General features: G+C 31.5%; 1 protein-coding gene across 1 annotated transcript in view; it reads left to right on the forward strand.

Moving 5' to 3' along the window:
• LOC120598844 (uncharacterized) overlaps positions 1-12687 on the forward strand; it is a 199679-nt gene that overhangs the window by 93804 nt on the left and 93188 nt on the right. The gene's annotated exons all lie outside the window — the stretch shown is intronic.

Consider the following 12687-nt stretch of genomic DNA (forward strand, 5'->3'; position numbering starts at 1 on the left):
TTTATTTTTCCTTAGTGTCATAACAGGCAAATTATTTGGCTATTTACTAATAAGGAGGTTTAAACGATAATAATTTCATTATTAGATTAACTTGAAGAGTGATTTGTATTAAACAGATGCCTGAAAATGACTTCCAGCTGCCAGCAACTGCTTTTGAAATTTAATTTATGATGAGCCATGCTTCATATTATTAGGAATGACCTTAATAAGTAGGCAGGACCCAAAGACCATCTATATGATGCTATTTTATGAGTACCAGGAAGGCCAAGTACCCAAAATTTATACCCTGCAACCTGTTATGGTTTCTAAACTCAATTATTAGAGATTTATTCCTTTGTTTTTTAAACCCTTCTCAGTCTTCTAAAACACTGTTAGGATGCAAATAGCCTTCAGGTTGCGAACTCTGAAATCATTTATCTAAAAAACAAACAAGCAAACCAAAACAAACAAACAAAAATCCTTGATTTCATTTGGACTACTTATGTTTCTAAGTATGGGAACTGAATTAAGCGACATAACTAGTGACTGAGTCTGAATGCAAACCCAGGACTCCCCTCTCTCAGTCTGGAGCTCTTGTTTACAACAAATCCATTTCCACCACATCGCCAAAGGTTTTATACTTTCTTTTTTCCCCCTCAGGAAAACCTCTTTTAGATGATTATCTCTCTAAAAGCTACAAATCAATTCTTGTTTCACTCAAATAAAATAATTGAATAGAAATAAAATAATAAAAAGAAAAATTTGTTTTCAAGGTATTTTTCACTCTTCCACATGCTTTTGTAATATTAAGGAAAATGTTTACACAATGATGACTTTGATTACTTCACTATAGTCTTCAAAAAAAATTACAAAGCATCAAGAAAATAACCTTTTTTGTTTATTTTTAAAAAGGTTATTTTTTAAACATAACAAAACTGGCAAAGCACTTATTTGTTATGTATTTGTCATTTATTTGCTAGGTAACAGCAAATATATTTAACCTTAAATTTTGTACATATTTCAGTTCCTCTTTGTTTCACTCGTAAATTTCTATTTATTTAGAAATCTTATTTAATAAAAATAAAATACAATTTAAATAACAAAAATCTTTCCATATATTTAGCAGCCTGTAATGACTTCAGAATAAAATCAAATTTCTTACTGTTTTAAGAGGCCATTTTTCCTTTCTGACTTTATGATGGCCTTAAAACTTATTTAACCTTTGACTATAGTTGACTACCATGATTCCTGATAATACACCTCACTACTGTCTCATTCGAAGGAGTCTGTCCCACGTCTTATTGCTTACAAGACATTAACCACTGATATTTAGTCTCTGTTTTTATGTTAATTATCCAATAATAATATATTTTACTATCTGGTTTCCAAACAATTTTTATGTCTCTCCCCACCACTAACTTAAATACCTTATATAATGTTTGGTACATTCAGCCTTTATCTGTGATGGCATCCAGGTGCTTTTAAGCCACAGTCTTAATGCTTTTCACTTTACAGATGACAGATCTTGCATGTCAGATTCATTTGAGTGAAGCACGTGTTGGGACCTGGTGAGACCACATGTCTGAGTCAACATGGTGGATACTGGAGAGAGAAGGGATGACACAAAGGTCATGTTATTGCTATCTCATACTAACTCTTGCTTCATGCCTTTCCTATTCTTCCCTCTATAGACTCAGTTCTCTGCTCTACTATGTATCCATTGCAATTTGTTTATCTCTGATTCAAAATTTGTAGTAATTCTATCATAACTAATGGTTTGCGTATCTGTTCTTTTAAACATTTAGCCCAGTAAGTAAGGAATTTTATTCATTTGTGTATTGTTAGTGCCCAGGAAGGTGTTTAGCATAAAGTGTAGGCCCAATAAATATGTTGAATGAAAAAACGAAAAAATATGGCATATATTAATTTTTGTGTAATGAGAAATCGTCAATTTAAATGTTAGAGCTAAAGTGGAACACATATAAAGATTAGCAAATGTTAGTTTTATAATGCCTAGAGAATGAAGTATATGTGGAGATTTTGTAATTATCCATTAAAAATATGAGTGAAAAACTAGAAAAATTGTGTGTGTGTATATATACATATACATATACAGTAAAAATATTCAAGTGACAGATTCTGTGCCAAGCATTAATAGCAATAAAAATGGATGATTGAATTAACATGTGAACCTTTGCAATTATATATATCAGGTATAGAAAGGAACATAAATTGTAGCAGATTATCCCAGTTTGAAGTTTTTAGTGAATTCTTCATGCTAGATGAACTTAACAATACAATTGTATATGTTGTATTATTAATAATCCTAGGAAATAACACTTTGTCTTTCAAAGTTAACAGTGTGGAAAAAGTAGTACAAATTACAGACGTGATATACGGCAAAAATCTGTTTTCTGAAAGTCAGTTTTTTTCATTGAAATCAAGAATATGAATTATAAAACAAAATGAATCTAAAATGCATTATATATAATTTATTTCGGGGAGCATAATTCTATACATTTAAATATTAAATACTCTTGATTTTTATCCATCTGCTGTTACTCCATTTTTTTCTCAGTTTCTAGTTAGATTGTTGGTAATATTTTGATAAGAAACAGTGAACTGAGCATAATCTTTCTCAAAGTAAATATGGTTCTACTTCTTCTCCAATAAGAATGCTCAGAGCTGAATGGGCATATCTAAATCCTTTAGGGGATTCATTCAATGTGAAATTGAATAGATGTTCTGATAACTAAGAAAACATATCCTCTCTGAAACTAAATTCAGTATATCCAAACTTGAACCTCTTCTCCATATCTTCATCCCTGTCAATGGTAAGAGCATTTATCTAATATCATATAGACACTGTTGCAGAAAAAAAAAAACAAAAAAACAAAAAAACGTATTCTTCTTCTTTGCACTCTTGCATATCTGAACCTCAGCTTCTTTATCTGAAGAAACAAGATATTGGAAATAAAGCAACATAAAATCAACTTAACAGCAGTGGCACATGGTAGATATTGATAAATGTTAGTCCTCAATATCAAAATCACTTCACCATCACTAGCACCAGGTCTGCCTAAAACATTCCCATTCAACACATGCTCATATGCACAGACCCAGTTTTGTCTAGGGTATTTTATTTTCATACTCAATTTTGTCTAGGGTATTTTAATTTCCTATCTGGATTTTTGTTACTATATATTTGTTAATAAACTCTTGGATCTGGCTTTTTTTATTTTTATATTACATCCATTTTATGACACAGTATGTCTCTCTTATTTATATAAGTCAAAAACCTTGTAGTAATATCTAAATTTATAAGCCTGACATTAAAAACCTTGCATTAATTTACTCCACCATACCTATATTATCTCATCTGTCTTTATTCACAAAATTATTTCTGCCTGATTTTTAACTGGAATTTACAGAAAAACTACTCTGAAATTGTTAAAGCCTTACATAATTCACATTAAATGTAGGAATAGAAATATTACAACTGCTCTAGAAAGCAATTTGCCAATGCTTAGTAAAACTGAAAATCTGAATATCTGGATTTTACCTACATCACTCCTAGAAATAAACTCAATGGAAATTGTTGGTTACCCTCTACAATGAGATGTGTACTTGGCTATTCATTGGAAAATTTTTCGTAATAGGGAAAAAATAAAATGGATGCATTCATACAATTACAGGCAGGAGTAGGTATCACTATGTAATGATTATAATCCAGTATTGTTTTGAGAAGTGCTTGGGATTTGCAGTGAACTGAATGCTTATGTCCTTCCTCTCCCCAAGAAAAATTTATATGTTGAAACCCTCATCCTAATGTGACGATAGTTGGAGGTGGGATCTTTAGCAAGTAATTAGGTAATAAAGATGGAGCCCTCATGAATGGGATTAGTGCTTTTGTAAAAGAGGCCACAGAGCTAGCTAGCTCTTCCACCATAAAGGATACAATGATAGATAAATCTGCTATCTGCATTCCACAAGAGAGCTCCCATCAGAACCTGACATTGCTGGTACTCTAATCTCAGACTTCCAGACTCCAGATCTGTAAAAAATAAACTTCTGTTTATAAGCTGCTTAGTCTATGGTTATTTTATTTTAGCAGCCTGAACTTAGGGGTATAAGCAAACATGGTGTATAGTCATCGACTTTAGGATCATTAAAATGGACAGGAATAATTCCCACAATGTACTAGAGTGGATTAGGAAATAGGGATGTTGGATGATCTTGGTGGCAGCATGGAGATTGAAGAGTCCGTGACAGAGAATCATGAGCAAATTTTCTGGGCATTAGAGAAAGCATTAGGCATGCAGATACAACAAGAATAATCAAGGCATCTTGTATCAAATGAAAAAGTAAGATAGATTGCCAGTTTTTAGAAACCCAGGGATTTAATCTCCAACACTACAGCCTGCCAACCATAGTACTACTTCTTCCAGTCCTACCATACATCCTGATATCGTCATTGAAAATACTGTTGATATATGGTGATATATGTAGTTGACATCATATCAAAATGTGATAACATAGCATATAACAATATGATATAAAAGTAATGAACAAATTCCAGATAATAATATCACAAATTGTTAACATTTATTGAAAGTATTGCAGACTGAGTATTTGTACTTCCCCACCCCACAATTTTTATGTTGAATTCTAATGACCAGTGTGATGATATTAGGTGGGAGGGCCTTTGGAACATGATTAGTTCATGAGAACAAAGCCCTTATGAATGGGATCAGTGCCCTTAAAAAAGAGATCTTAGAGAGATCTCTTGTTCCTTTCACCATGTGAGGTTACAGTATAAAGACAGATGTCTAAGAAGTATGCCCTCACCAGACACCGAATCTACCCCACATTGATCTTGAACTTCCCAGCCTTCAGAACTGTGATAAATAATTTTGTTTCTTGGAAGTTACATAGTTTATGTTATTTTTGAAATACTTGCCCAAACAGACTAGGACTAACTATGTGCCAGACACTCTTCTGGTTTCATTTATTGAAATCAACACATTCAATCCTCAAAACAGCCATAGGAGAAAGGTATTATGGAAATTACTCTTTTATGGATGAAAGAATGGTGCTTTAGAGAAGTTGAACAATTTTTTCAAGATTGTACAACTAATTGGTGGTGGATTTAACATGTAATATCAAATCTGTCTGCTTTGCGACCGTGGAGTTTAAATATAATTCATATTAAGTATCTGTATAATTCTACACTCAGAATATCTTTATGTATTTATATATGTATATTTGTATAACTACATATTTTATATATGTATGTTTTATGTCACTTAAATTTAAAATGATAGTAATAATGAATTGAGTTTCACTAAGAGTGAAGTGGCAGAGATTAAAAAAATAGCAAATTGCAGAAGACAGTAGTTGATGTCATCTTAATTGCATCAAGATGTCTAAAGAAAAGCTGGATCTTAGTACTCTCCATGCTTCTAAGTAAGTTTTTGCTATGAGTTGATCAAATGTACTTTAATTTTACAAATGGATATTAGAAACAAAAGAGATTAGCAGTGTTTACTATAGTTCTTGAATCTGAGATATCTAATTTTAGCATATCATATACATATAATTAAAATTTTAAAAACTCTATGAAGTTGGCAATTTAATTCTGTTTTTGTTTCCCTGCTAGATTAAATGTGAATTATTCATTCTACCTAAAATATATCTTCTTATGTATTCAGGTGTACTCTGCGGTTCCATGTTTGTAACAAATGGTTCACTTGTTTCTGTGGCAATGATCATTTTTTATCTCATAACAAATCCTACCTGTGTATTGTTCCCAGCTGGTTCAGCCTTAACTGAAAGTCTCAGCCAGTCCTCACTCCTATTTTGTAAATGGTTTGTTTTTGTTCTCATTTGTTTATTTTCCATTCTAAACATATGAACCTAGCAATATAATCTTTTTGCCTGTGTTTGTTCATCCCATTAAACTGCCTTTTAAGGGCAAGGAGCAAATAAAAACTGTAAATCTCAAACCACTTATTGCAATGTCAGGCACCTGGGATTGCACAATAAATATGAGTAGATGACAAATAGTGGAGCATCAAAGGGCATAAATAAAGGCAAGGAGATTGGAAATCTAGTGCCACATGACATTTAAGCAACTTGCCTTGCCCTGAAAAACCTTTGGACTTAAGGTCAAAACATCACCAAGTTTTGTTTGATTAGCTCTATACCACTCTTCCTTTTATAGTGCAGGGAGCATAATGCTTAGTATTGATTTTACTCTGATGATTGCTTAACAAGCACAGTTATGCCTAAGTGAGTGATGGGACAAGTGACATGCCAAAGTGGCAATGAGAGAAAGAAATGTATCTACAGTAAAAGCAAAACAATTAGAATGAAATATACTGACCAGGCTTTGCCAGTGATGAGTTGCTGAGTCAACAACTCAGTATATCTTTTCTTAATAGGGGGAAAATGAATTGACCAGAGATATCAGCATCTCCTTAGAGTATCTGTTTCATTCCTAGATTTAGTTCCAAAAGAATTATGCTGATTATTCTTATATAGTGAGATTGAAATTCTTTAGCTTATATGGCACGGTCATCATTGTGTTTGTGTTTTTAAAAGTTCTACCTTATTGAAAATTAAAGAGTAATCAAAAGTCTGCCATTAAACAGCAGAACAGTTACACTTTTGCCGCTAAGTGATATTTGAGTCCTTAAGTTTCTTTTTTATTCTTAATAAATATGACATTACAATGTTACACCCTCTGATGACATAGAAAAAGTGTTGGAGAGTTTCCAGTCCCTACAAGGAATAAACTTAAGTTACCTAAGGGTTTGCATATCAACTTGTCCTTTACTACATCTCATAAAATGGAAACACATTTAAAAAGTTACCAAAATACCATATTCTTTTGTCTTTGATTTTTAAACCGCTTAATTTGATCTTGTGCAATCATTACACACTCTTTTCTATAATGACTGAAACTAAAATTGACAAAGAAATAAAGTCCAAATTCAGCTTAATTGGGTGGTTAAATAAATGGGTAGGAAAAAAATGAAAAAAGTAAAGCATGCCTTGAGACACGGGTTAACTACAACATTTTGCCCAAAATGGAAGTTTTATATTAGCAGTAGTTTCCACATTTTCTCAATTCCATTTTCATACTTACTCAAAGTTTGGGTTGATATTATTAATTACTTTATCTATTGTGCCTTTTAGACATTTATTAATTATAGCTTTCAGCCAGTTAACATATGACCTGCAACTACTGAAATGATTTCTAGGGAAGTTTGTTATTTGTTTTGGAAAGGGCAAAAGAGCAGTTCCAAATAAGCCTAGGGTTGAAATTTTTCATACATTTTTATTGTTTAGTGTTGTCAAAGTTAATTGGGTTCAATCAAAGGACTTTGATTATTGAGAACAACTAACACAAGGAGGTACCAATGTTTGTTAAATGTAGCTTACCTTACTTAATAGAAAATGTTATGGTGTACCATGTTAGAGAGAGCAACTTGGTTACCCAGAAAACAAAATATGAAAGTCAGGAGTTATAATTTTGTTTTAATTAGGAATCCATTCTGGGGACAGGGAATAGGCAAGTGGCATGTCTAGCACTTCATTCAACAAATATTTATTTATAATTATTGTGTACCCTGCAGTGGATTGAAAGGAGGAGGAAAGAATCATGATCAGAAAAAAGAAACAAGTAAAATGAGATTCTTAAATAATGAGAAAGGCTAAATTTTACAGCATTGAATTCATGCATACTGGGCTTTCTTTTGGGGTGACTACTATTGCGTGTGATTCTTTTTGTCAAGAGTGGAGTAATACGAAAAGAACAAAAATGTGCTGAGAATCAGTCATGTTGATAACTCACGATTTCCCAATTTACTAACTCACCTTCATTTTTTTCTCTCTTTTGAGAGTGGTTGGAGGGCACTTTCATTTATAGAATAAGGTATGCTAAACATTAGCATAAATCAATGTGAGATAATTATTGTGTCAGGCAATCTAATATTTCTGAAATATCTTCAAATCGATAGGGCAAAGGGCAAATATAATAACAAAGAATATCGAGTGTGTTCACTCTCCTAACCACTCTTTATTGACAGCTTACTGATTTCCTAATGACATATATATTTTTTTTCATGAAACCAGCTGGAATTATTAGTAAAAAACTCTGAAAAAGTACCATTTTTTTTGTTCTATTCAAGCAAAATTTATATTTGGTTTTATCTCATCATAAGTATAGAGCACTGGTTCCACTCACAATATCATGTGACACTTGTCAATTGTGGGTCAGCCTTAGGAAAGAAGTGGAGTTAGTTTTACTCTGTTGGAAATTCTGGCAGCCAGTTTCTTTTAATCAATAGCCACTGAAATGGTGAAAAGCAAACATAAAATTGTCTCTCACACGAGAATGACATCCATTATGTATGTTAAAATACCTGTGAGATTATTTATGTAAGGGAAATCAAGTACACATAGTACCAGCCTACAGAATATACACATACACACACACCACAACTCTATACAAATTTATGTAAATTGCACAGGAAAATATTTTCAGTAAGATGAATTTTTATTTTTTATTTCGGTTCGTTTAAAACTGCATTTCTAGTTGCTTGCTGTTTTTCTACTTCTTGGTGGTTTTTAGTCAGGACACTAAAACATGTTTGGGTTATTGAAAAAAATTAGATATATATTCACAAATGTGAAAGCAAAGAAAAATGAACCTTGTAGTTTAACGCATGTGGTGAACCGAAGTAGCTGGTAGATGTTTGAATCGTATGCGTTTTTATTTTCCTACGCAGTTGGGTTCAGCTGGGAGCCGTTTTCTGTGTTCACCAAATATTTCTCACAAATTAAATCATGCATAATCCAACACAAAATTCCCATTACATTCACAGTTTTCACTAATATATCAATCATGAGGGAACAAATTTGTGGTTTTAATAAAAGCATTTTAGCAGAATGGACTATGTTTATTTATCTTGATTCCTTCCATGTTGCCTCAAGGCTGTGCAGTTTCTAAAACAGTTCTCAACGTAGTGCATTTCTTACTTGCTATTGGAATTCTCTTACTCATAATTACTCATAATTCTTTTATGAAAGAGAGAAATTAGTGGTGATGGAGACAAAATGAGAGAAAGAGAAGGATCTGAAAAATCACCACAAACATTTTGTTGTTTGTTCGTGGAGAACCTATACATAGAATTGTAAATCTTCCCTCCTTCTTGAACACAATTTAGAAAGTTACTTTATTATAATAAATACTATGGGAATTTTCCACTTGGCAATATTCGGTTATTCAAATTTAAGGAACACAAACACAGACAGACACAGTACAAGCCAGCATTCTTTCCTGGGAGATCCAAAAAATCTCCTTGGGCTTGACAGCCACAAATGACGGATCCCCGATTTCCATTCAGTTCTAGTAAGGTTCATGGTAAGGTTAAGGGTGTTGACTCAAAAGTGGTGAGATCATTTCAAGCATGTGCCAGACTTTAAAGTTGAACTGAATTCTTAAAAGAAAAAAAAAAAAAGTGAGGAATAAGAATGGAAAAAATAAGAAAAATAGCAAAGAAAGAATGATGTATTGTTATACGTTGGAGATCTTAAAAGTAGTCTAGGAACTTATGGGGTTGTCCAAGTTCAAAACTTTTTGTATAATGACACTAAGACATTATTCACTCTCATTGTCTCAAGAGAAAAATATAAGGTTTTCTAGAGGCTCTACGTGACTTATGACATTACAAAAGATAAAGTAGAGTAGATTTGATAGTTCAGTTGTTTTAAACCAGACAATGTAAAAACGTAAAATGATGCCATTCTTCTCACTAATATTTGTATTGGAAAATATAGAAATTTTCATATCCATGGTATTCACATATAATGGTTGTATTACTGTTATTTGTTATATTAATATACAAATATTTAATATGGTAAGTATTGATAAATATTATCCAAATGGAAAGTTATTATAGGTCCTTGGTTTAATAATTGTAAATTATCTTGACCAAAAAGTTTTAGAAACAATGCTATTAATTAATTTAAAATTCTGTTGTAGGAAAATAAATAGTTGGAAAATAATTTTGAAATTAAATTTCTAAAGATGATTTGATTAATGCCTGTATCAAGTTTATAATCTCATAAAGTAATCTGTTTAGTAATAATTTGGGTGGATATTTCCTAATTTTTTATTTTAAAATTCCCCTACTAGTTTCAAGTCACACTTAAAATGCATTTCTTTAAAAATAAGTGCTAAAATCAGGCAGAAAGATTTATCTATTGCTCTTGTTAAATATGCCAAGTCAAATTGCTGGGTTCATAACCAATTTTAACTTTGTCAAGTCAGGATTAGCTGAGTTTAAATGAAACTTCCATGAAAGTAAAACAAAAAATCTAAAATGATAATATGGGGAAATTACATTCTGAAAAATAAAACATGTTAGTTAAAGAAACACTAGTTATATAACAAGAAAGAACTGTCCTTAAATTCCAGACTCATATTTCTAATTCTACACTTGCCTTGTCATGTTGATGTTTACTAGTCATTCTTAAATTGACATGGGCAAAATAAAACTGTTTTGCTTTTCCATAAACCTGTATGACCTTCAGTAATAACAGTCTAAAATTTACTACCATGAATATAGTAGCTTAGAGGGAAAAATATTAGATGGCAAGCTAAATTTGGTCCACAGATTTTAGTCTATCAACTTTTCTATATCCTAAAGCTATATAATCTCAAAAAAATAAAAAAGGATTTAGATTATTAATCCATTGTCACTAAATAAATTCCATTGGATCAGTAACAAGTGTCTCGGAAGTGGCATGGTTTCTGGGTCTTTATTTTGAATTATCTTTTGTTTGTATGGATACCATGATCAGCTGGTTCTTTTTGTTACCTGACTTGTTTTAATTGTTATGGATAGGTTTGTTTGTTTTATTAGAGGCATTGACGGATGTATTATTGCCTGAGTTCTTTAATTCTTCAGAACATTTTTCATTTGATTAATATATGAACTAGGATGAAAATTATTAATTAAAAATTCCTCCAGCATTTTAAAGCTATCAGGACTGAGCCTAAATCTGAGAGATTTTATTTCATTGATCCTGTCGATCTTGCTAGGTACTGGAATTAGACTTACATTAAGTGGACTTGAACTTTGGTTGATTTATTTCCTGCAGGATTTTGTTTGGAAAATTGCTCTCCAATATATGATAATTTTCTTTATTGTCTTTTCTGTGATCTGCCACCCTCTTCTATATCTGCAGAAGCTGGGCTGCTTAGTCCATCAGTGTTTCTAACTGGAAACTGTCTCATTCTTGCTTTATAGTAGATGAATCCAGTTTGTCTTACTGACCTTCTCTATGCTCCTTACAAGTTCTGGATTTGGTCCTTTGATAAGATATCATAAAATATACAATACAATACAATATAATACAATACAATACAATGTAAAGTAAAATAAAATAATAAAAATTTATAGACCACACTGAATTTGTTCTGACATTGAATGTTATTTTTGATAAATCTGAAACTAGCATTTTTCTTCATGGGTAATCTACCTGTGAAGATGACTTATTTTCTCTTCTTATGTGTATGAGCAAAACTTCTTATTTAGATTTAAATTATTAAAGTGTGAGTCTTTTAAAAAATAGAATTAAGTGTTCCCTATTAAATTTTAGTTTGGTCTTTTTCGGGGAATATTGTCTTTTAATATTTTTCTTTATAAATTTATATTTATAATCATTTCTTCTTTAGCAATACCACTCATTTTCTCTTCTTTTCATTATCATTCACCTTCTTTAAAATCAATTTTAATTTACATATTTTATATTTTGATTTATACAGTTTTCTTGCAACTCCCTTAATGTGTTACCAGTGAATTTTCATCTTTTTGTTGCTTCTAATTAAATTTTGATTTCTGTAATGGAACTTGGCTGTCATATATATTATCTTTATTCTGTAATTTTATCAGTTATTATTTTTAATATCACTTGACCATGCAATTTCCTTTAAGAGCACACACAAAATAGGAATGATAACTAGTATTTATTGAACATATATTCTATTTCTTCAAACCTGAATGAAACCATTTCACTATTCTTAGACAATTTCTCATTCATAAATATGAAAAATATATCTAGCATTTAATAAAAAACACTATAATATACTAGCTATTCTGTTACATAATTTATCTTAGTATATAACACTGCTGACATATTTATCTCAGACGTATAAATGAGAAAACTGAGAATTATGTAGGTGAAAAAAAATAATAAGAATTATACTAAAGACATGGAAAATGAGATGCTAGATGTCAAAGCTGATGATGGCTAATCTGAGATGAGAAGGTAACTCTCTCTCTCCTGCCTATTCAGAAGCTGATATAACCATGTGTAAAGGAAGTCGAGTCCCAGCTTTATCTGTCATATGTCTGTGGGATACTTATCTCTGCTTAAAAAAATCAATCCCAAGGTAAAAAAAAAAATGTTGATGAATAATAACGATATTTTCAGTATCTTACAAGTGCTAAGTGCCCAGATATATGACTCCCATGTGCCTCTTTGCTAGGAACTGTGAAGACCAAAACCAATCCTGAAAATCTATTCTGGACCCCAGTATTATCTGAGGAGAAATTATATTTCTTGATAATTGACAAACTTTGAGACTCAAGAGAGAGAAGCTGTCCAACATGTATGAAAATTGAAAACTGAATT

Source organism: Pteropus medius, unplaced genomic scaffold (assembly GCF_902729225.1).
Source record: "Pteropus medius unplaced genomic scaffold, Ma_sr-lr_union100, whole genome shotgun sequence".
Classification (NCBI taxonomy): Eukaryota; Metazoa; Chordata; class Mammalia; order Chiroptera; family Pteropodidae; genus Pteropus; species Pteropus medius.